The sequence below is a fragment of the Phyllostomus discolor genome, chromosome 7 (genome assembly GCF_004126475.2).
Source record: "Phyllostomus discolor isolate MPI-MPIP mPhyDis1 chromosome 7, mPhyDis1.pri.v3, whole genome shotgun sequence".
NCBI classification, from domain to species: Eukaryota; Metazoa; Chordata; class Mammalia; order Chiroptera; family Phyllostomidae; genus Phyllostomus; species Phyllostomus discolor.
In genome coordinates this window covers 44,127,395-44,154,120 of record NC_040909.2, presented here as the reverse complement: position 1 = coordinate 44,154,120, position 26,726 = coordinate 44,127,395, and the positions used below count along the sequence as shown (strand labels likewise).

General features: G+C 36.3%; 1 protein-coding gene and 1 non-coding gene across 3 annotated transcripts in view; both read left to right on the top strand.

Annotated features, from left to right (window-relative positions):
- The window catches only part of GRM7 (glutamate metabotropic receptor 7), an 853,913-nt gene that overhangs the window by 333,650 nt on the left and 493,537 nt on the right, over positions 1-26,726 (top strand). The gene's annotated exons all lie outside the window — the stretch shown is intronic.
- Positions 4,188-4,351, top strand: LOC114502219. Its single transcript, XR_003685065.1, has one exon. It is a non-coding gene; the product is annotated as a U1 spliceosomal RNA (small nuclear RNA).

Here is a 26,726-nt window from a genome sequence, read left to right as displayed (position 1 = left end):
TTGGAAGTTCTGTCAGTCCAAGAGCTGATGAAAAGTTTTCATCAGAAGAGCCATAGAATCAGCTTGTAAAGAAGATTAATGTGACTAAAAAATGAAGGATGAAAGAGAAGAAAAGAGATGGAAGACAGGCATCCTGTTGAGGAGAAGTCAAAAGGGTGGGGCTTTGCAACAACACAGGTGAGTCTTCAGAAATGATGTTGAGTAAAACAAGTCAAACACAAAGGGGTAGTATTCTAATATTCCATTTATAAGAAATTGAAAAGTAGGCAAAAACTAATTTATGGTGATTGAATTCAGTGGTTATTTTTGGAGGGAGGTAATGACTGGGAGGCTTCCGGGGTATTAATAGCCTTATAAATTCTGATCCAGGATGCAAAAACTCATCTAGCTCTACAAAGTAGTTATGTATACTTTATACTATGTATGTTCTAACTCAAAAAATTTACTCCCCCAAAGAAGGATAGTGTTACAATGGAGGCAATGAAATTGGAAAGACAGAAAAAATTCTTTCCACATGCATCTTTCAGAAAACAAACAAAAAATAAGCCTAAACAAGCCTATATAAATAGGGTATGGCCATTTCTGTTATTAAAGTGGACTGCATCTGCAAGGCTCATCATAGTTAATAGTCTCTGAAGATGACTGCCATCAATCTCTCCCCTCTTGTAAGTGAGTAATGTCTGTGTGCCTCCTCCTGAATCTGGGATGTCCTTAGGGCTTGCTTTGACCCATAAAATATGAAGGAAATGACAATGACAATTCTAGACCTAGCCATCAAGATCCTGGGAGCTTTTTGTTTCTCTCTTTGGAATTTATCCATCACATTGTGAAAAGTGTTGATTGGTTAGACTGCCAAATGCTGAGACATCACTTGGATGGAGAGCACTCTGTGTGACCAGATGTGTGAGTGAGGTATTCATGGATCTTCAGCTGCTCACAGAATGCAGCTGAGGAGTGTCATGGCTGATGTCACACTGAGCAAAAGAAACCCTGACCTAACCCTCCCCTGAATTATTCCCATAAGAAAATCCACATTGTGGTTGTTTTAAGCTCCTAAACTTTAGAGCAGATTATCTCATACAGTAGTAGATAACTGCAACAGTTGTCTTCTAGACTGATAGCTCTCAAAAGAGGATAGGGTCATCACTTTGTTCCCCCAGGAGATATTTTTCAATGTCTGCAGACATTTTTAATTGCCATGACGAGAGAGGCTGCTACTGACACCTAGTGGGGAGAGGCCAGAGATAGATAAACATCTACACTACACAAAACAGTCCCAACAACAAAGAATTACCTAGCCCAAATGTTTGTGAAACCATGATGTAGGAACAATTATTTGTAACTTAGGTGGATGCCCAGGAGTTTTTCTCCAAAGCCGTATTTCCTAAAATTTACACACACACATACACACAAGATCTGTCTGGAAAAAATCCAGCCATTGTTAATATAATGAGAACAGTTTGCATGACATCAATGTAACCTGGAAACCAAGAAGAGTGAACTGGCATGTGTATGTGTGAACAATGACAACTTCACTGTACTAGTCAGTGGGGGCAGCAGACACCATGAGTGAGCATGTGTACTGTGTGGCGGTTGCCTTCAAAGTGACTGAGCGAGTAGAGCAACAAATCTGGGTCAAATTTTGTGCTAAGCTTGTACATTCCTCTGAGGAAACTATTTGGATGACCCAGCAAGCTGCAGCTATGGGCAACTGGTGATTGACAGCTTCATCATGACACTGTGTCTGCCCATGCATCATGTTTCAATCAGAGTTTTTTGGAGAAATATCAAATCACCCAGGTGACTCAGACCCCTTACAGCCCAGATTTGGGGCCCTATGACTTCAGGCTTTTCTCAAAACTAAAATCACCTTTGAAAGGGAAGAAATTTCAGATTGTTGATAAAATTCAGGAAAATATGATGGGGCAGCTGATGATGATTGGGAGAACTGTGTGAGGTCCCAAGATGGCTACTTTGAAGGGGCCTGAGGCATCCTTGTCTTATGTACAATGTTTCTTGTATCTTCTTCAATAAATGTCTCTAATTTTCATATTACATGGCTGGGTACCTCTGGACAGACCTTGTATACATAATGTTATAATTGTCCCAGACCTTCAGGAACAGAATTTCCAGAGAAGGGGCTTCAGAAGCTACATTTTTACTTTCACGGTAATTGAAAAACATTGCCCTAGGCCAATGTTTCTCCAATTTTAATGTGCATAGAAACAAGCTGGTGTCTTGTTAAATTGTAGAATCTGATTCACTTTATCTGGGGTGAAACCAAATCTGATTTCTAAGGAGCTCCCAGGTGATGTGCAAGCATTGCTCCTTGACCACACTTCTCATAGTAAGACTCCAGAGCAGGTCTCAAATGTTGGTGCACATCAGAATCCCCTGGAAGACAGAGACCATTGGGCTCACCCCAGTGTATGATTCTTCGGGTCTGGAATGGGGCCTGAGAGTTTGTATCTCTTACAGTTTTCTAGGCGATATTAATGCTGCTAGTCTGGTAATCACACTTTGAGAACTAATGCCCTTGATGAGTATTTTGCACATCTAAGTATACATAAAAATTTACCTCAGGTGGCAGCAAAAACTGAAAATTCTCAGACCTCCCCATCCCCCACCAGTTTCTTCCTTCAGTCTGGGCTGGGAGCTAAGTAATTTGCACTTTAATAAATTGTCTCACCTGAGGTCATTCTAATATCAGTGGTCTAGGACCACACTTCAAAAAATATTGCCCAGGGGAACATATTAGATTATCTAGAGTGTGAAGGAGGGGCATGGTTAGTTTCCAAAAACACATTCAATTTTATAATTGCTTTAATCTGAATTTATTCTAAAATGTCAAATGACATTTAGGGAATAGAGGAGAGTTTTATGCTTATTAAAGGTGGCCCCAGGTTATATGCTAGAACCGGAAAGACTGTTTCAGAAGGCATGTTTTCTTCCTGAGTCAGTCACTCAGTTCTTTGCAAGTTCATGTATTTACAGTCTCTGTAGCAGCTACAAGTTGGGTGCTGCTGCCAATTTAAGACAAGACATTAATGATAACAGCCATGGTTAAACCTGTTTGAATTTTTGCTGTGTACCAGGCATTATTATGTAAATAATTTGTGAATGCTATCTAATGTAACATACTAGATAACCCCTTCAGAAGCAGGTCCTATTATCCCCAGTGTATAGAGAGGGAAATTAATGCATACTGAATTTAAGATATTTGACTACAATCAGATAGCCAGTTAATATCAAGCCTAGAGTTTTCACCTTGTTTGATAGATAATTGATAAGATAACAGATAGATGGCTAAGAGATAACATATGGGCATCTGGTTTAAATATGATTTTTTTAAGTATAAGTCTTATGTGAAGCAATAGTTCAAATGAAATGTCCTTTTTACATAATTAGTAAAGGATGTATTTTGGAACAAGATTTAATATATTGCTTTGACAGGATATGGTAATGGCTGAAGGTTTTTTACAATTTTCAAGTATTACTTTACCAGGTACTTTAAACCTTATTGGAACTTTAATATATTCGTCTTACCCATCTATTATATCTGCCACTTTTTGAGCAATATATTATCTAGTAGTCTTTTTTTTTTTTTTTTGCTTTTGGCATGGTTAGTTAAGAAAGTTTATAGTCATCCTGTCTCAAATCAATGTAATTTCAGGGCAATCTGGTTCCTTACTCTATGGTTTATGTAGAGTTAAATGTTTTCTCTGCCTTGTGTTTTCTTCTTCCATTAAATACTAAAGTTTCAAGCAGGTTTTTGCTATTGCTATTCCTCAATTTCCTACTCCTCAGTCAAATATACAAAATATTTTAAAACAACAACACATGTACAAAGTTTTTTTTTTGTTGTTGCTTTTATTTATTTATTTATTTATTTTTATTTTTTATTAAAGATTTTATTTATTTATTTTTAGGGAGGGAAGGGAGAGGGGGAGAGAGAGAGGGGGAGAGAGAGAGAGAGAGAGAGACATTAATGTGCGGTTGCTGGGGGCTATGACCTGCAACACAGGCATGTACCCTGGCTGGGAATCAAACCTGGGACACTTTGGTTCCCAGCCCGCGCTCAATCCACTGAGCTACGCCAGCCAGGGCTATGTTGTTGTTGCTTTTAAAAATATTACTCTTGATGCTAGCTATGTCAAAGATAAAATCATCCATCTTAAACACATCCCATACTTACCTGGCAGGGGAGATACTATGAGCATGAGGGTGGTTTTCCCAGGACAAGGCTTGCCCTTTGCAATCCAGATGTGCTGACCCCTGTGATTTCCCCAAATATGGTAAACTTGAGTGCATACTTTGTTGTGGTAGTGGACTGCATTTGCGTCCTCCCCTGTAAAACAAACAAACAAACAAAAAGCCCAGACCATATTAAGTCAAAAATCTTCCTGGAAGAAGTTTGAGGTTTAGAAAACAGTTTTTTTTAACAGTTTTTTTTAACTTTATGGAAATTTAAGCTTCTATATTAACATCCACTTTCACAATCTAAACTTTGAGCTACGTTTGTTTAGAAGACATTGACATTTTAGAAACTGATTCCTATTGAAGTGTACTTTCAAAATGTGTTTGTGTTTTGGGTCCAGATTTTTAAAAAAAAATATATGAGCCTCTGATACATTAGACGTCATATACTAAACAAAATATTGGCCTCAAACACACAGGAAATAGATGCTCACATGTGATTATATTCTTTTTTAAAATTATTTTATTATTATTCAATTACAGTTGTCTGCATTTTCCCCCCACCACTCCCCCACTGACCCCAGCTAAACCCACCTCCTCCCTTGCTTCCATCCTCCCCCTTGGTTTTTGTCTCAGTGTCCTTTACAGTAGTTCCCAAAAACCCTTCTTTGCATTGTTCGCTCCTTCCTCCCCTCTGGCTATTTAGATTATTCTTACTTTCAGTGTCTCTGGTTATATTTTGTTTGCTTTTTTGTTTTTGTTGATTATATATTCTTACTGTTCACAGTAAGTATAGATATTGGATGTTAGATTGTTTTCCCAAGTCCATCACCCAGAAAGGGAGAAAGGATTCCCTTAGCCTAATCAGGTCTGGAGGTTAGGTCAGGTCTCCCTGAAGCCCATGGACTACTGCTGAGGGAAGGGTGGACTCAGGCATGAAAACACTGAAGAAATGAATGCTGAGTGGGCAAATAACTCTAGAGATGGGAAGAAGGACTTGGCCAAGCATGAAAAGTGTTCTTGACTGCATCAAACGTCAGACTCTGACTTCTCCATTGAGAATGATGGACAGTCCATCGCTTTTAACAGACATGGAAAACTCTGGGCCCAGTGCTGCATTCATTATGGAGAAGTGTTAGTTTTTTCTCTCCATTTAGAACTGAATCCATTAATAATTACTCATATTAAAAATAGCTCTGTAAGAGGAAAAAGATATAAAATTTATGTTCTGGGTTAATGTGGTAGGGATTTCAACATTGGTTTTCATTTTAAATAAGTAATTTAGTAAGTAAAAACTGAAAAGGTTTGGCTCCAGATAAGTAAATACTTAATAATTATCTTGCTTCCTGGGTGATTTGTTTAAGTATTATTTATAAAAATGAGTGTAGAAAGAAGACAGCGGTGTAGAAGAGTGGCTTAGTATGATCTATACATTCAGAGTGAATCATGAAGCTGTGAAGAGTAGGGTTTTGTGTATTTATTTATTTTTAAGTCACTTGTTTTTTTATTGTATGTTTTTCCATTATCATTTACCCCTTATACCCACCCACCCTCTCAATCACCTCGCTGCTGTCCATGTCCATGAGTCTGTTTTCCTTTTTTCTCAATCATGTAACTTCACATCAATGTTCATATCAACTGGGTGATTCTTGGTTTTCAGAACCATGTTAAAGCTAAGAATAATTCAAAGAAGCTGAAGGTCTGGGGACTCTCAGGTTACACATGGTGGTGCATTAGACTTAGTATCACCATTTTTCTTGTGCACCTTGGCACTTTGAATTCAAAATATGGAAAAGATCTTTAGATAGGACCACAATATTATTCACTTCAACTCCACTGCTAGATCACCAAAGTCATATATATTCTGGTGACACCAGGGAATGGAGACTGCCTTTAAGGGCTATCCTTAGTTTGGAGACACATAATTTGTCCAGAAACATGCACAAAGTGGAATTGTTAAGCTATGTTAATTTATTTAACAGTATTATATCATGTTTCCTTTTGAAATTGCTTTCTAGTATCAAGATTCATTGACTTGAATATTCTCTGGGATGGTAAGTCTTCATTTGTGGATGGATTTAATATTTTGAAAATGTAGCACATCATGCAGTATAGTGTATGGTTAATTATGTTAGCATGGTGACCCATGTGTGAAGGCAGGAAAGGCAAAACCAAGATATCAGTACAGAATAATAATAATAATAATTTTCACATGCTGCTGATAAACTGGCCACGAAGATTCTTTTTTAAGAAAAAAATGAATGTATGTTGATATTCTGTTCATTTTAATCACATTGAAGGAAGGCCTAAATTTTTTATGTTTACTGAAACAGCCTGGTTAGAATGAGTAGAATTCTGCTGTGTCTTTAACTATTTCTTAAATTTCCCCCAGGTGCCTCAGGGTTTTAGACATGTTCATCTTTGCTCATGACATTGTGTCACTCACTACTCTTGTTCTAATTGAAATATACATTAAAGGCCTATAATAAATAGAGAAGCCTCTGACATGGTGGTTATTGATGTGATGGGGTGAGTAGCAACAGAAATGCACATGGGCCCACATGTTTGCTTCTATTTTCTCATTTTCACCATCTCCTCCTGGCCACTCTTTTTGCTCATTAGGTCTCTCATTAGAAGGCAGATAGGGAAATCAAAAGGTAATGAAACTTGAATCTGCTAATTTTGCATCTTGTTAGCAGCTCCTATTAAATGTTCAGTGGAAAAATATGCTATCATTATTAGCTAAAAGGAAGCTTAGTGGTAATCTATGGAATTTATTTATCTGTTACCAATTCATTAATAATTAAACATTAAATTGGGCTATCCTATTTATTACTCAACTAAATTATATCAAATGTGTCTTTTTTTGCCTACAGTTAAAAAATTGCTGGAAAGACATCAAGTTTATATACTTCATAAAATTCAAATTTAATAAAGCAAGGTCCATAACCTCGCAAAACCAACCTCCTCTATTATCCCAGATGTATAACAGTGCTCATAATGGCTACATTGAATCATCTCAGACTAGGAAAAAATAACCCTGTTGTTTCTGAGGTGCAAGACAGGACAGTCTATCTATATACCTGTGAAACCTAGTGAGAAAAGTGAAAGGAGAGGCAGCATCTGAGAAAATTAGAGGTATTGATGACTTTCAGGGCCCAGCTTATGACAGTGTGACTATAACTGGGTTAAAGAACAAGGTGATGTAAAGGAAATTTGAAGCCTTTTCAGCCTTCTCTTATCATGTTATGTGCTCTAATAGATGGATGCTTGCTTCCAAACACCTGGCTTTGTAATAGAATCAGAACCTCCAGTTGCTAGTGCTCATTAAGTAGGCAGACAGGGTTTTGAGTTGAAAATGATCAAGATATATATATAGTGAGCATTTGTATATTATATGTATATATAAATGTACATATAAATAAATATATATATGTATATATATATATAAATGAAGTTTTGGTTAACAATAATTTGCATATAGCTATTTGGGTGGGGAGAAGGGACAGTGAAATGAGCTAGCATGAGCAATTAAATGTAGCCTGGAAGAGAAATAGAAGAAAATAAAAGAGAACAAAGGTGTGCTTGGATCATGAGAGGATAAAGGAACACATTTATTATGACTCAAATAAGTTTCTGTGTCCCCATTTGCTAACATCTGTCTGCGTTAGAGACATGGAGACAGTGGTTCAAAAGCTTGGCTGAACTGTGGAGTTACTTGGGGAATTTAAAAGTATGCTGATGCCTGGATCCCACTCCTAGAGATTCTAAGTTCATCAGTCCAGGATGGGGCTTATATATCAGGATTTTATAAAATAGCTCAGATAATTCTAATATACTATCAAGCTTGCTATCTACTGCTCTGAAATATAAAGATGTCATGTAATGCCTCTTCTCTCGTGGTTCTTTCCTTTCCATTTGAATGCTCACTTTTCATGTCTTGCCCATCTCCCTGTCCCCTCCACATACATCAGCTCAGCCACAACAGTGATCTGAATGAACTGATAAAATATTCTAACTCCCAAGATGAAGAAAGAATTCTTTGTAATAACAGGTCCATCAATTAAGGTTTCTATGTCAGATTGAAGATCCTTTCTCCTTAGCTTCAGCTTTGGACACTAAATGTGTAGACTGTTAAACTCTGTAATAGGAAACAGTAGAATTATAGGAGATAGTTAACATTTTTAAGACACTTATAGCATAAATTTCAGAATATGTTGCTGTCTTTCCAAATCATACTAATTTGCTTTATCTGTTCAAAAAAACATGATGAAAATGGCACATTTTCATATGTCTCCACATATGTCTCCACAATTATATGTCTCCACAATTATATGTCTCCACAATTATAACAATTAAAATGGGATTTATTTACTCAACACTGGTTTGGGGTTTTTTTTGTTTTGTTTTGTTTTGTGTTTTTTTAGGAAATGCCTGAATCACAAAGGAGAAATATTACTAAATAGATCATTTAGATATACTAGGCCTTCTGTATTCGGTACAGTTGCCTTAAAATCACATGTGGCAGACAAGATAAATTTGAGAAGGCACTTTGAAAAAGGCATTTGTACTTTTGACAAAAGTATATTCAGCCACAATTATGCCCCAGAATCAGAGAGGATAATCATTTCACACACATACCCACATTCCATCTCTCTCCAAAAATTTATTCATTCACTCATTCATTCATTCCCTCGTTCACTCATTTATTTATTTTTTTTAATATATTTTATTGATTATGCTATTACAGTTGTCCCATTTCCCCCCTTCTTTCCCCTCCACCCTGTACCCCCCTCCCACCTACATTTCCCCCTTTAGTTCATGTCCATGTGTCATACTTATGAGTTCTTTAGTTTCTACATTTCCCGTACTATTCTTGCCCTCCCCCTATCTATTTTCAACCTACATTCTATGCTACTTATTCTCTATACCTTTTCCCCCTCTCTCCTCCTCCCACCCCGCCCCTGCTGCTAACCCTCCATGTGCCCTCCATTTCTGTGGTTCTGTTCCTGTTCTAATTGTTTACTTAGTTTCTTTTGGTTTTGCTTTAGGTGTGGTTGTTGATATTTGTGAGTTTGCTGTCCTTTTACTATACATGTCTTTTCTTTATCTTCTTTTCTTAGATAAGTCCCTTTAGCATTTCATAAAATAAGGGCTTGGTGATGATGAACTCCTTTAACTTGACCTTATCTGAGAAGCACTTTATCTGCCCTTCCATTCTAAATGAGAGCTTTGCTGGATAGAGCAATCTGGGATGTAGGTCCTTGTCTTTCATGACTTGGAATATTTCTTTCCAGCCCCTTCTTGCCTGTAAGGTCTCTTTGGAGAAATCAGCTGACAGTCTGATGGGAACTCCTTTGTAGGTGACTGTCCCCTTACCTCTTGCTGCTTCTAGGATTCTCTCCTTCGTTTTTACCTTGGCTAATGTAATGATGATGTGCCTTGGTGTGTTTCTTCTTGGGTCCAACTTCTTTGGGGCTCTCTTGGGGAAGTTCTCCTTTATTATTTGTTCAAATACGTGCTCAATCTGTTGCTTTTCCCCTTCCAATTCTGGTACCCCTATAATTCGGATATTGGAACGTTTAAAGGTGTCTTGGATGCTCTTAATCTTTTCCTCAATTTTTTGAATTCTTATTTCTCTATTCTTTCCTGCTTGGTTGATTCTATCTTCCTTCTGGTCCACTGTATTGTTTTGAGACTCATATTCCTTCCTTTCACTATTGGCTCTCCTCCGCGTGTCTTCCTGCATCTGTTTTATGGTAATCTGCATTCTTTCATCTAAATTTCGTCCAAAATCCACCAGTTCCGTGAGCTTTCTGATCACCAGTGTTTTGAACTGTGCATCTGATAGATTGGCTAATTCTTGGTCGCTCAAAAGGATGAGTCCTGGGGGACTGATCTGCTCTGTTGAAAACATGGGTTTTTTTTCCCCTATCTCTCCTTTTTTTTTTTTTTTTTTCGGTCTGGTTGCTCTTGTTCCGGGGGGGGGGGGGGGGGGGGCGGAGCCTTAGGTGCTCACCAGGGCTGGGCACCCCGGTCACTAGATTGTGACGGTTAATGTGGGGGCGGGGCGGGAGCGGGAGCGGGAGCGGGAGCGGGGCGGGAGAAAACAATGGCGGTAGTTCCATTCCCCTGGACTCAGACCCTTGTCTGGGCTTCTGGGCCGCAAGTTCTGCCCTGGTCCACAATCGCTGCCTCTCTGGGTCTGCCAGCCGCAGCCTGCGTACTCAGGGATCACCGCTGCCTTCTTGCGCCCCCGGATGGCTTTTGCGCTGATTTCGCGCCAAACCTTCCCTCGACCTCCGCGCGCCGCCGTCCCAAGCCAGCCCCGCGCCCGCCGGTTTGTCTTCTCCTACCAGTCTGAATGAACGCGTCTACTTCAACTTCTTGGCTGCCCGACTTCCATTCAGATAAATCCTCTGCCGGATCTGGGTGTTATTCTGATAGTAAATTATTGTTGTAAATTATTGGTTTTCTAATCTTGGTTGTACGAGGAAGTACGGTGCGTCCACCTATTCCTCCATCTTGCCGGAAGTCCCTCACTCATTTATTTACTCAATTGTTTTTCAAATGACAGCTATGCTAGAAGACAGAGCACAGTAGACATGTCCCTGGCCTTCACTCCATTTAACATCTTCCTCAGTGGTGAATAGCAATAAGGTGACACAGAGAATGTGAACCCAGTGCAACTGAGGGAGGCCCGAGTGGTCTACAGCAACTGTTCTCAGCTTGGCATTGATGGCTATACTTGCTAGTGTGTGATGGTGGGCAGTTTCTCTTATCCTCAGTCTAATAATCTGTGAGACAGAGATTTATCTACCAAATCCACATTAGCACTTTCTGTGTGTTAGACATAATGTCCATTGTTGGAGGCGCAGGAGAGAGCATTGCTCACAGGGCATTTTCTCACCCAACACTCATTGCAGTAAACACTAGCTGTCATCATTTCACTATCACTGGACTGCATTGGGTTTTGTGGGGGATTCAGGACATAAAGGGTGATTACTGTTATACCCAATCATAATTCTATAAAACAAATCATTTTATTTTGTTTAACCAAATTGTGGCATCATCCCATACTGCTCTGCAATTTGTATTTTTCTAGCAGCACTTGGGAATCTGGGTGTAACAGAGCTGAAAAGTATTAAACATGATCCTGGATATGATTTATTTTGCATTTTAGATCTCACATTGGATAGCAGCACACATTATTAATTAGGAATACAAAGGAGTCAGCTCTTTTTCCTGACCCCTCTGCTGGATTTGGCATCACTAAACTGTAGCTGTTTTCATTTAATCCACTCTCAATATCTCTGACGCAGTGTTCCTCAGTCTCCCTGGTCCTGTGACCATTGTTTGGTGAGCCTTCTCTTTTCTGGGGAGAGGGCACTTCTTTTTTCCCAATTACTTAACATCATTCTCTGAGGCTCACCTCTTTCTCTCAGTAGGATCAACTATCACAGGCCTGCGCATCTCCACCTAAACTACCTGCCCAGTCTTGACTTCACCAGGCCAAAAATTCTACATAATTTCCATTTGAAATATTATATTCACATGTCAAACAATGGAATTAATCCACCCCTTCTAAATGAAGCATAGCTTTTCAAACTCTCTTTAGCCTCTGTCATTTTAGGGGGTTTCCTTTGTTTTTCTTTTACACTATTTACATTCTCTTCTCCTATTTCATTTTTACCAAATGGTCAGAAAACTGAAATATCTACCTGGTTTCATTGATATTCATTGCCTTCCTCCCTCCCTCCCTCTCCTCCCTGTCTCCATCTTCCAATTCATTTACTCTATATTTTTGTCTATCCACTTATTTATCCATTCACCTATACAATAAATGATTGTTAAGTGTAACATCAAATGATTGTTAAGTGTAAGCTGTGGGTCAAGCATTCTGTTAATTTCTAGAGATATAATAAAAAAAACAAAAAATAGCATAATTGTGCTTTTATTTCAAACATTTATTCAATTAACCACTCATTTATCACATAATACTGTTGAGTAGTGGAATCATTCAACTATAGATATAGGAAGGCCCTTGGATTTGGTCTACCTCAATCTTTTAATGTTACAAATAAAAGAGAAATGAAGTCTAGAGATATTGAGTGACTTAATTGTAGTTGCACAAATACCACCTATGCTCAAAGGTGTCTAACTTTGAGTTCTCTGGGATACAGGTTATGAAGCAGATAGGCACGTGCAGGAGGTTCACTGGGGACAACTCTTGTGAACACCTGTGATGTCATGGATGGGTTAGGAAGGCAGAGGAGAGGACTGAACTTCCATGCAGTAACAAAAAAGGCCTCAGAAGATCCCGTGGCAGACTCTGGGCTGGGCTTGCCCTTCAGAGTCATCCTGCTTTGAGGCACATGGACAAATCATTGGATGTAGGCTGACTCTGGAGAAAGGGCATGGCATTGGACAATGACGATTCTAAGATAGCCATCAGCTGCCAACACTCCTTGCAGCTGGGGAAATGGGGGCTTTGATCCTGAGGGGGTGTCTACTGAACTCACTACAGTTTCCACTACATAGGATGGGGGTATTTCCATTAAAAAGTATTTTCTAATAATGAGGGTCAAAGAGGCTTATTTGAATCCTTTCTGAGTGTCTGAGTGGTGACTCAATTCCTTTATTTTATACAAAAGTACTATTTGAAGAATATGTATTTGTCTGGGAAATCTCATTCAATGTTAGTTTTGGGTGGGTGCTTATAGAGGTAATTTGAACTGATTGGCAAAGAGGAAGAAAAGACACTTAACCCACTGATGATTCTTGGGGATAGGAACTCACAATTAAAAAATTTAAATACTGTTTAAATGCAGTTTTTGAAGGTTACTAACAAGGCAATACAATGAATGTAGTGGTCACAAATAAGGATTTATAGGAAAGGGAGAAAGCAATGAATCATTTCTAGTAATAGCTTATGATTGGATTAATAATGCTATGAAAATATTAATTCAATAAATATTTATTGAGCCCCTGACTATCTCAGACATTATTCAGGTGCTTAAGGTTCAGCAGCAAACAAAATAGAGTCGTGCCCTTATAACTGCAGTTCTTACAGGCCATTTGATTGTGGTTTCTCAGTTCCTCCCCATGATATTGTGGATATCTGGAGGATGGAGCTATGTTTTGTTTTTTAAATATATCTAGTGATTTGCCTCAGGCCTGGAGAATATAAATGTTTGTTTAATGAAACAAGTAGCAGACTCTTCTACACATGTAAACAAGTACCTGAACTTCAAACTTTATGCATCTAAATATGTAATGACCCAGTAAAGACTCCATATTGAGTCAGATTTCGGAGATCTCATAAATCTTCCTGAGGTGGATGAGAAGAAGAGGAGCTTCTGCTGGGTTTGAGTAACACAACAGAAGAGAGCATGACTTGTTAGTCACTGGGAAAAATAATTTGACTTCATTTTTTGTTTTCCTTTTTTTGGCATAGTTATTCAGACTGCTTACAGACTTTTCCTGAAAAGATTGCAATTTGTAACATTGGATTCTCTACACACTCCAGGATTTTTCTAAGATTAATGCTCAAAAAAACTTAGAAAATTATTTGTAAACAATGATATGACCCCACTGAGACCTCTTTCAAAGTGAAAAGATTTATTTTTTTCTATTTCATGAAACTATGTATTATGTACTTTAAAATGTAACCTCCACAAAAATGGGCAAATAATTTAACAAGGTGGGTAACATTCTCATCATGTAAGCATCACTTGGAAAGTTTGCTAAAAACATATTTCCCTCAGACACTTTAGTGCAGATTTGTTTTAAAAATACATGTTAACAACCCTTTGAGGGTAGAAAGAAAATTTATTTTTATTATCACCTCAAATGTGAGGAAACTAAGATGTATCCTCCAAAATTCTGACTTAGAAAATCCAGGGCAACACCTTGTAATCTAGAATTTCTGAGCATTGAAAATCGTTTAATATATTGGAAAGAACAGAGGTTTGGGAATCAAAGTGAAGTTGGTGTTATGATTCTGATGCTCACTTCATGACTCTGGGTAAACCCTTAACTTGTCTGTGCCTCAGTTTCCTCACATGTTTGAAGTGATACTAAAAGGCAATTTTCTTTCTACCTTCAGATTGCTGTTAACATGTATTCAAAAAGTATTATGCACTAAAGTGTTTTATAAATCTTAAAGTCTAGACAAATATTTTTGTGAATGAAATTTTGACAAACTAGCCATGTCCCTTTCTTAGCCACTTTTTAGAAAATTAGAGGAAGTTCAACTTTCCCACTGTGAATATTCAGGTGCTTCCTGGGGGCTTTCCCATCCAGTTGTCGATTTCTGGAAAGCCCTTGTGGAAAAGATCACTTGTGTCAGAGAACTTAACAAAAATTATCTAAAATTTGCCATTTATAAAAACAATCTAGTCCTATCTCCATGTAAACATTTTCAAGTTCTCTGATCTTTTAAAAATAACAAAATATCTACTCATCTACTGATGGGCACAGGCTGTTTCCAAATAGTGTCTATTTTAAATAAAGCTGCAATGAACATAGGGGTGCTTGTATTCAGTATTTTGGGTTTCTTCAAATAAATTCTCAGGAGTGCAATTGCTAGGTCATAAAGCAGTTCCATTTTTAATTTTTTGAATTAACCCCATATTGCTTCCCACCTGTAGTGCAAAAGGGTTCTCCTCTCTTCACTTCCTCACCAGCACTTGTTTGTTGCTTTATTGATGATAGCCATTCTGGCCAGTGTGAGGTGGTATTTCATTGTGGATTTAATTGCATATCTCTGATGATTAGTGACATTGAGCATCTTTTCATATGTCTGTTGGCCATCTGTGTCTCCTCTTTGGAGAAGTGTCTATTCAAGTGTTTGCCCATTTTTAATTGGATTGTTTGCACAATGGAATACTACTTGGCCATAAAAAGGAAGGTTTTCCCTTTGGGACAGCATGGATATATCTGGAGAACATTATGTTAAGTGAAATAAGCCAGTCAGAGAAAAACAAATAGGTACCATATAATTTTACTTATTTCTGGAATCTAATGAATAAACTGAACTAACAAGCAAAACAGAGATAGACTCATAGATAGAGAACAGGTTGACAGCTCTGGAGGAGGGTTATGGGGTGGAGGGATGGAGCAAAAAAGAAAAAGGACTCATGGACATGGACAACAGTATGGTGATTGCAGGGAGGAGGGTGGCAGGTGGAGGTGGGAAGGGGTATAAGGGGAATAAATTGTAAGATAGAAATACAATTAAAATTAAATAAATAAATAAATAAAAATAATGAAATAAATGTGTCATTATTTTGGAACAAATGGTTTTATGCTGTACTTTTGTAGTTCAGAAGCTTGGGAAAGCAATGGGTATAACTTTTCCATAGAAAACATATTTTTGCATTATTATCATATGTTAATACAATCACTTAAGCAATAATAGTACTCTGTTAGTTGATAGAATATAAATATATATATATATATATGTGTGTGTGTGTGTGTGTGTGTGTGTGTGTGTGTGTTTATGTGTTCCCATGCATGCATGTGTGTGTGGGTGGGTGGGTGTAGGTGTATGAGAGATAGGCTTGAATTGGGAAATTTTTAATGTATTTTATAATTTTTATTTTCTCAATAATAAAAGTGAAGCCTAAACTGATAACCGAATATTTTAATGCCATGTTTACTAACACTGTGAACAGAATTGTTTCATTTCTACATAATGCATAGGGATTTGAGATTACCTTAGAGTCTTATTCAAAATCAGAAAATAACACATTTTTTGTCTCCACATTCTTACATGTGCAGGATACTAAAACTGCTGCCTCACTCTCCCTAAAAATACCCCAGATAAACTGTCATCTGTTATTATAGAAATTTGTTAGCAAATGTTTCTGTTTCTCAAATTGAAAGTACACATTTGAGGAATCTTCAGGGTTTTTCTAATTGTGTGTGTGCATGCACATTTGTGTTTTGTCTTCCCTGCTGCTTGGTGGTGTTTTCATTAGAAACATAAGCAACTCCACAAACAGTTTTAAAGATGGGGTTGGCTGTGCCAGTATTAAATTCTGCTACATCAAGGCATTTTAGGGTGTTTGCGCAAGTGCAGGCATCTATCTATGGTATGTCATTGAGGCATCCCTGTAATCAGCTAAATGGAAAGTTTTCTAGTAATTTATATAATCACATCATTTAGTTTTTGCTTCCTGAGGAAATGGTTTCCTTTCTTTAGGCAAGCTGGTATACCATTAAGGTCATTTGTCTGCCTCACTGTTGCTGAAACTGAAAGAAAGGGAAAATAAACAAAAATATGAAACATCATTCTTAACAGAGAGGAGCTAATTTGAAAGAGGAATGAGGGATTATGATGTCCAGGTTGAGAAAGGCAGTGATGAGGTACTACAGAATTACAAATAGGCCACCAGAGAGCCTGCTGATGGGATTTGGACAAGTTATAATTTTTCTCTGATAGTACATTGACTTAAGTGTGTGCTGACTGACCTCATTCCCACAACTGTCACTGTAGAGGTGTTGTTTCCCTGTGGCTTCCTGGCTGTCCTCTTCCATTTTATTACCTACAACTGATTTTTCCATCCTGGTTCAGATTCTTACTATAGACTTTTTAAATGGAAATGATTATCCAAACCTAAAATCTGAAGGAAAAATTACAAGTCTCCAGGGCTGCTATACTTTTATTTCATTTAAGAGACATTTCAATGATAATAAAGAAAATTGTAAGAAAAAGAAATTACCCATAGTCCTTTGTTCATGTTTTATTGAAGTTTTCTTGACTACACATACATATATACTCTAATTGTAAAAGTAATAGGTGTACATTGTGGAATCTTTAAAATTTCTATAAGAAAGTATACATAAGATATAAATATTTTATAACATGAAATACTTAATATTAAAAATATTTAAAAATTCCTAAATTCAGCAATAAGCATCATTCATATATACATAGGAATATATATACATATATATGTATATGTGTGTGTGTGTGTGTGTGTGTATATATATATATATATATATATATATATAATTCTTTCCCTTAAAGAAACAAGTCCTACATTTTGTAATTTCTGATTTTCTTTTCACCACTTACAATAGTGTGGTTATCCTCCCATATCTTTATTTATCAAAATTTTGATTTTTTTTAAGATTGTGATTTTAGTATAATATAACATTACATTTATTGAGTGACTTTATCAAACCTATTAGCCTGGGTTGTATCTTACTGTGAGCATGTAACAACTAGGATGTGAATAATAACACTGTAGCAATCAATCTTATAACTAAACTTCTGGAAAAAAAACCAGATTATTTTTTTAGCAAAAATTCCTAGAAGTTCAGTTATTTATTAAGAAGTATATATCTGTTTAAATATTTGATACATATTTTCAAAATCCTATAGAGAGCTTTTAGTGACTTACAGTCTAAACAGACAGGCCATGTCTGTTTATGAAGTAGTATCAATAATTTTCAGACGCAAGTATTTAGGTGACTCAGAGACACAACAGGCATTATTGTCTATTTCTTAAGTGTGAGGTGCACATAGTGACTTCTAGTACGCCAAGGCGAGGAAAGTAACTTTGCAGTGGAGAAACCTGATGGACACTACCTCAATGAAGAGATCCAAGTGAGCCTCAGTTCGTGTTGGTAGCACACACCCTTGATAAGATATGGTGAGAATAGCACTTTACCTCTGTGATCATACCCCCCAAAACACATACCAAGGCTAATAATGAGAAGAACATTGGGCAAATTCCAACTGAGTGACATTCTACAAAATACCTGACCTACCCTCTTCAAAACTGCCAGTCAGAAAAAACAAGGAGAATTTGAGACAAAGTCATAGCCAACAGAAACCTGAGGAGGCATGATGACTAGATGTAAAATTGTAACTTGAATTCATCTTGGGAACAGAAAAAGAGCATTAGGATAAAAAGGAATTTTTAGCATATGGACTGGAATTTATACTAATTTATCAATATTGGTTCATTAACTGTGACAAATGTGCCATGCTAGTGTTAATGTTAAGTATAGGGGAGACTGGCTATGAGGTCTCCTAAATAGTCTTCAAAATTTTCAGTAAATCCAAAACAGCTCTAAAATAAAGTTTCTTTAAAAAAAAAGACATTGCCCAATCACCCTCCACTGAGGTTTTGTATGCATCGTAACACTCACCAAAACTGGAAGAAATGTTTTCTTCATAAAATATTTATCAGGCATTCTGCATTATGCTACACTGATAGATTAAATATATAATCTCAGTTTAATTTTAATTTTTCTTTTATGGGTAAAGTTGAGAAGCTGTTCAGATGGTTTTAAAAATATCTGTATGTTTTTCTGTCAACTCTAATGTATAGTCTTTGCTTATTTTTCCATTGGGTTGTTCTTTCCTTTCTTTTCTGATTGTTTCTGTTTTGTTTATTTTTTTAGATCCATGTAAAAGCAAAATTATATGTTATTTGTCTTCCTTTCTCTGACTTATTTCACTTAGCATCATACCTCTTAGGTATGTAATGCTGTCACAAGTGGTAAGACTTCACTTTTCATGGTTGAATAACAGTCCATTATACCATATGTACTACCTTTTTTTTATCCATTCATCTATTGATCGATACTTATGTTGCTTCCATATCTTGGCTATTGTAAATAATGCTTCAGTAAACATAGGAGTACATAAATCTTTTTAAATTATTGTATTGGATTTCCTTGGATAAATACTCAGAAGAGGAATCACTGGGACAAATGCTGGCTTTATTTTTAACATTTTGAGGAATCTCTATAATGTTTTCCATGGTGACTGTGCCAAGTTACAATCCCATCAACAATGTACAAATGTTTCATTATTTTTCCACACCCTTGCCAAAACTTATTTGTTGATTTATTGATAATAGACATTCTGACAGGTGTGAAATGATATCTCATTGTGGTTTTCATTTGCATTTGTCTGATAATTAGTGATGTTGAGCATCTTTTCATGTTTATTGGCTATCTGTGGGTCCTCTTTGGAGAAATGTCTGTTTAGGTCCTCTGCCAATTTTTTAATTAGATTTTTAAATTTTTCTTGGTGTTAAGTTTTGCAAGTTCCTTATATATTTTGGATATTAACCCCTTATCCAATATATCATTGGCCAGTATTTTCTTCCATTCAGTAAATCATTTCTTCACTTTGCTGACAGTTTCTTTCACTGTGTAAAAAACAAATTTTAGTTTGATAAAAAACTAAAATGTCTCATTTGTTTATTTTTTATTTTGCTTCCTTACCTGGGGAGACTTTCAACATAATATTTCTAAGGGTGATATCAAATAATTTACTGTATATGTTTTCTTCTAGGAGTTTTTATGGTTTTAGGTCTTACATTTAAGTTTTTAATCCATTTTGAGTTTACTTTTGTACATGTTATAAGAAAGTTGTCTAGTTTTATTTGTTAATGTATCTCTCCAGTTTACTTAACACTATTTATTGAAGAGGCTGTCTTCAACTCATTGTATATTCTGGCCTCTTTTGTAATAGATTAGTTGACTACTCAGGAGTGGGCTCTACATTCTGTTCATTGCTATATGTTTCTATTTTTGTGCCAGTACCATGCTATTTTGATTACTATAGTAATAAAACTTAGTATAGTTTGATATGTAGTAGCTTAATACCTCCAATTTTGTTCTTCTGTCTAAAGATTGTTGTGGCTATTCAGGGTCTTCTGTGGTTCCAAATAAATTTTAGGATTATTTGTTCTAGTTATGTGAAAGATAACACTGATCACTTTGTAGGAATTGCACTAAATCTATAGATTGTTTTGGCTGGTGGGACATTTTAACAGTGTTAATTCTTCCTATCTATGACCATGGGGTAGCCTTCCATTTATTTGTATCTTCTCCAGTGCCTTATAGTTTTCTAAGTACAGGTCTTTTACCTCCTTGATTAAATTTATTCCTAGATATTTTATTCTTTATTCATGCAATTGTAAATAGGATTGTTTTCCTACTTTCTATATCTGAAACTTTGTTATTTGTATATAAAACACAACCGATTTCTTAATTAATTTTTTATCCTAATACTTTACTTTATTCATTTATTAGTTCTAATAGTTTATTTGGATGGACTATTTAGGGTTTTCTATAAGTAGTATTATGTCATTTGCAAATAGTGAGTTTTATGTCTTCCTTTTTTAAATTTTGATGACTTTATTTCTTTTTCTTGTCTGATTGCTGTGGCTAAGACTTCTAATACTATGTTGAACAAAAGTGTTGAAAATGGACATCCTTATTTTGTTCCTGATCTTAAAGAAAAAGCTTTCAGTTTTTCACCATTGAGTATCATGTTAACTATCCATTTGTCATACATTATCTTTATTATGTTGAGAAATATTCCTTCTCTCCCACTTTGCTGAGGGTTTTATCACAAATGGATATTGGAGTCTGTTAAATGATTTTTTCATATCTGTTGTATAATCATATGATTTTTAGCTTTCATTTTGTTTATGTATTACATCATGTTAATTAATTTGCAGGTATTGAGCCAAATGTGCATCATGGGAATAAAGCCCATTTGGTAGGTTATATGATGTTTTTAATGCATGGGGAATTTGTTCATTGATATTTTATTGAAGATTTTTATATCTGTGACTCATAATTTTCTTTTTCTCTAATGTCTTTGTTGACTTTGAAATCAGGAGAATGATGGCCTTTTAAAGTGAGCTTAGTAGTCTTCCCTCTTCTTGGTTTTTCTGGAATAGTTTAAGAAGTATAGGTACTAATTCTTCTTTGAATATTTGCAAATGGTACCTGGAATATAAACTTCATCTTGTGATACACTGCAATGAATATTTAACTGGGGTCTCTCTGAGAATAACAAATCAGTTGTAGAAGTTTAGAAGAATTATATCATGCCCACAGATTTCCATGGTCTTTTTTGAAATAGAGTATTATTGCCTTCAATTGGTAAGGTAGTATTCTCAATTTTGTCCTCAACAAAATGAATTTCACTTATTTAGTTAATAAATATTTGTTGTATACTTATTATATGACAGGTCTTGAGACTCATTAAACATATAGAAGAACATTTCTATTATTTTTCTATTATGTCACGAATCACCATATGTTTAACAACTAGAAAACAACATGCATTTATTATTACAGTTGTTAAAGGTCAGAAGTCAGAGCAAAGCTACAAGTCTGCAATCAGGGTATCAACCTGAGCTGGAGTCTCATCTAAGCCTTGACTGAGGAAGAATCCACTTCCAAGCTCATTCAAGCTGTTGGCAGAATTCATTTCCTGTGGTGGTATGACTGAGTGTCTGGCCTCTTACTGACTATGAGCTGGAGGCCACTCTAGGTCCAGAGAGACCTCCCTGCCATATTGCCCTCTCTATACTCACTACTTCTTCAAGGCCAGCAAAAGAGTCTAACTTCAGCCCACTAGGACGGAGTCCTACATATGTGATATAATCTTATAAATGACATTCTATTTGCTTTGCCATCTTCTCTCAGTTAAAATCAAGTCACAGGATTTATTTGCACTCAAGGGGGAATTATCATATAAGGACATGGACCATTCAGTCACCTTATTGTGTATCTACCTAGAAGGTAATCAGAAAAGTCTGAATTACCTAATTCAAATTGTATAAAACAAACTCCCTGCCCTGTTCTTTATTATGTTTCTCTCATTTACTTTGTCATTGTGAAAGTCCTTGAGCTATGTTATACTTCATAATCTACTCCTAGGGAATTTGTATGATAATATACTTCTATTTTAAGGTTTTTCTTTTTTATTTCAACATGAACATATGTTTCAGGATCAACCCATGCAAAGCCTAAGAGTGGCATTGCTCTTATGTGCTCCCATAAATAAATTTTACTTGCCATTAAGCATATTCAAAGGGCACTCTGATTTAGCTTAGACTTGCTAGACATTAAGGAATTACTTAACAACTAGAAAAAATAAGTTTAAACCAGAATATTTGGTTATACTTTTATTTAAGTTATTTTAATATTAAGGTATCTCATAATATTTAGCCTGTTTAACTGTAGAAATCTCACCAAGTTATATATGAATCATTTTTTAAAGATTTTATTTATTTATTTTTAAAGAGAGGGGAAGGGAGGGAGAATGAGAGGATGAGAAACATCAATATGTGGTTGCCTCTAATGCACCCTCAACCAGGGACCTGGCCCACAACCCAGGCATGTGTTCTGACTGGGAATCAAACTGGTGACTCTTTGGTTCACTGGCCAGCACTCAATCTGCTGAGCCACACCAGCCAAGGCTATATTAATCATTTTGCATTACATAAAATTTCTTTTTGGATTGCCTTTGCTATTTGTAATTTTAACATTTATATGAATCCATGGGAAATTACAAGAATTCAGTTCATATTGAATAAGTGTTTATAGGTCAGGCATTTAGACTATAAAGGACAGTATTTTTTAGAATACTTGGGCTGTATCACATGATTATTAGAGTTTTAGCAGATAAAGGAGTAACTGCTGCCTCTGGAGTTCCTACCCCACTCTAATTTTTTTTCTATTGATTCACCATGTTCTCCCACAGAAGGTGAAAACATTGAGTTCACAGAGACCTAGGATTATGTCCTATGCCCACCTCTTTTAGTACAACTTTAGATAACATGCTTAACCATTCTCTTCTTTGAAATTCTCCTCAGCAAACTGGGATTAATAACACTACCTTTCTTGTGTGGCCTATTACCCTTATTCAAGGGATTACCCTTGAATGAAATGGCAAACAAAATGCTCACCACCATAGAAAAACGTGGTAAAGACTCAACAAATGGGAATTATGTTTTTAATTGCAGTTAGAGCAGACCCCCTCATCAGCAGTTTCAGCTTCTGTGATTTTAGTTACCCACAGTCAACTGCAGTCTGAAAATATTAAATGGAAATTCCAAAAGTTAACAACCTATAACTTTTAAATGGTGTGTCATTCTGAGTGGCATGATGACATCTCACATTGTCCCAGTCAGTTCTAACCAGAGAGTAAATCATCCCTCTATCTGGCATATCCACACTGTTTACCTGCCCCTCACTCACTTTGTAGCCAAATCAGTTAGCAGATTGACTATCATGGCATTGCAGTGCTCATGTTCAAGTCACCTTGTTTTATTGTTATAATGTTTTAATTTTTCATTAGTTTTTATTGTTAATCTCTTACTGTGTCTAATTTATAAGTTAAACTTTAATGTAGATATATATGTATACGAGAAAACATAGTATTTATAGCAATCAGTATCATCAGCAGTTTCAGGCACCCACTGGAGGTCTTGGGCCAAATCACCCTTGAATAAAGGGGAGCTATTGTGTTCTTAAAAGGCATTAAAGGGCAGCATTCCTGCCATGTGGTAATTAGCATCAGAATCAAGTTGTGATGGAAATTTTCACTGGTTGTCACATTGGATAAACCTTTTCATTAAAAGTGAAAGAAATATCACTCATAACAGAGAGAAATAGGTGACATAATGGCCTAGTTGATTAAAAAATCTAGGTTCCTAGCTTTCAAACACTTTGTCAGAATTAGGTCTCTTACACTGCCTTATATCTACTTTAATATGAATAATCTTTGTTCAGTCACTGCCTCTCTCAAAGTGACCAGAAAGGTATTCTTTCCCAGTTTGTTTCAATGAAATACCTGTGGTTAGCTCTGATGTTACCAATTTATGTCATGTACTGAGCCTATAACTGTGATGAGGGGAGTTTAGTGCTTAGATTTCCCAACCCCATGGTTTGTGCATGAAGCCAATCCAAATGGAGGTACCTGGACTGAGAACTGGTGAGGGAAAGTGCTGATATCATAAGGGGTGATGGATCAATGGTAGGTTTCACATCAATAAATAAAATAGATGTTCAATACAGCTATATTTAAGGTAAATGCTTATCTATGTATGTCATAGAATTTTTGTAGTAAGAAACATTGATTCTGGCTAACATTAAAATAATATTAGAAGGATGGAGGATTGGTTATAAAATCCAAGAAAACAGGTGGAGAAACAAAATCCAGGAATTTCAGGACACATCTTTAGGAATGCAATCTTGAATTCTTTTTTTTTTTAGATATTTATTTATTTATTTTTAGAGAGGGAAGGGAGGGAGATAGAGAGAGAGAGAGAAACATCAATGTGTGGTTGCTAGGGGTCATGGCCTGCAATCCAGGCATATACCCTAACTGGGAATGGAACCTGTGACACTTTGGTTTGCAGCCCACACTCAATTCACTGAGCTACACCAGCTGGGGTGCAATCTTGAAGTCTTACTAAAAGAACCTCTGAGGATTTACTGCAATTTTTTCTTATTATTTGAAAGAAGAATTAAATTGTAGGGAAAACATGCATGATTTGCCTGGCTTGGATTACACATCCATTCTTTTCATAGAAATGGGGAGAATCGTGAATATTTCTTCTACAGCATTCCTACTAAGAATTTGTCCAGTGGGAGAGGGGTCAATTCCCAAACTGAAATCCGAGGAGCTGTTATGAAAAGAGGTGGAAGTGGATGTTTGAGAGGCAAAAATAGCATAGGGCTCCACAGTCACATTCTCCATTCTCATGTACAAACCCTTCCAAAAGAGGTTCCTGAAATTTGGAATCAAGTGTTCTGGATTTTAACCATGGCCCTCCTACCAAGTATGTGATATTAATCACATTAGTTAACATTTTTAATCTTTGGCTCCCTCAATGTGAACAATGTCTTTTCTCTTTCACATGATATGAAGAAGATGTGGTCAGCCACCAGTTGATTTGGTAAGGCATTACTAGTTGTATCAATACTTTGACAAATATTGACACAGTAGAAAATGTGTATTTTTACACAAAACAAAAAAATCTGTTTTTTGTAAGACCTCATGGCATCATGCCATGGAAAGACTCATGGAATGAGAATACATAGATTTGAGTACTTTTCCTGATGTCCATTGTGATGAACTATATGACCACCTTGCAGTGTTTACATTCATGACGATCAAATAAATGAGAAAGAGAGAGAGAATGGTTGGTTTACAGAAATATTTTTATCATTAGATATTTTTTGAGCATTTACTATATAAAAGACACTGATTTAAGTATCTCCATGTATTAATTCATCTAATTCTCACGAAGACTCTATAATGTAGGCTCTTTTATTATTTTCCTGTTATAGCTGAGGAAACTGAGACAGAGAGAGTTGAGAAATTTATCTAGCATTTTATATGTAAAAGTGGTAGAGGTAGGATCCTCTACCACAAGCATTATATGAGTAGTTTGTTAAACTGCCTCTCATCTATATATGGAGATAATACTCATTTATCCTTTATTCTGTTTAGCAGACTCAATAGAAGTTAGAAAAATGTTGAGACCGATTGATATTGTGCAAAAAATTGAAGCGTAGATGAGCTTTAATGGGAAATACTCTCTGGAGAAGAAAAATGACAGCAGGAGAATCAGAAAACAAATTAGCTTCTCTTCTTCAGCTCAGCTCACCCAAGATGCATTTTTTCTGGTTGACAGATGTTTAATGTTTCCTTATGTTTATAGACTTTCTGGATCAGCAATTTCCCATCTTCTACTTGAACTCTTATGTAGGAAAGAAATTACCTACTCAGATTGATTAAATTAATAGAGACATAAATATATGTTCACAGATGTTTTAGAATAGAAACAAGCATAATTTTATACCAAACACTTGGAAGGAGTTAAAAATGGAAACAGAAAAAGCACCATGGATATGCTTATCATTTGGAAGAATATGTATCTTAAAAGTAAGCAAGGTCACTATACAGTGCTAGGTTTTCACACCGTCTGTCAAGGGCCAGCAGGCTGCTGTTATGTAGAAGTTACTTGAATTCTAGTCATTGATTAATGATTTACCAGCAACTATTTCTTACTGTTCATAGGGTTCAGTTTTTTAATAAGAGAGGTATTTGTTGTAACTGATTCCTCTCTTGTAAATGTTCAAGATTCCTCTGAACTCACTGAGAATAATGTGGAAGGTAAGAAGAAACTCAGACATAGATTAGAAGTAGGATATAAGCCAGTGACATGAAGAAGCTTTCAAAGAGATTTTGTTTGTATAAGACTAATTTTTTTTCTTGAACAGCATTTGTGAATTGACAATGATCTGGAAAGGCTTACAATCTGATGTGTTAAGAAACTTTTGTAAACACATTAAGCATGCCTTAGGGAAGAAATAACAGAGCTTAATCAGGGTTGTCGATGTAGGAGTAATTCTGGGAAGCAGCTATTGCATAAGACCCTTTTGGTGTATTTAGGAATCTTGCAGTGGGGTAATAATGATATAAACCATGCCACCTCAACTGAACCACAAGAAACAGTATTCACATTTACCCATCCATTCACTTACTCACAGGAGCATTGGAAAACTGCCCACTCAATAGGCTTAAATTTCTAAACTTGGAACTATTACAAACAATGTGTGTGTGTTGTGTGTATATGTGTGTTGTGGGGTAGGCAGACAGCTAGAGGAAGAGAGGATGGCTCTCTTTGGCAGCTCTGTTTGGTCCATTTGTCACTCATCCCTTGGAAGGTCCCAGAAGTGAGCTC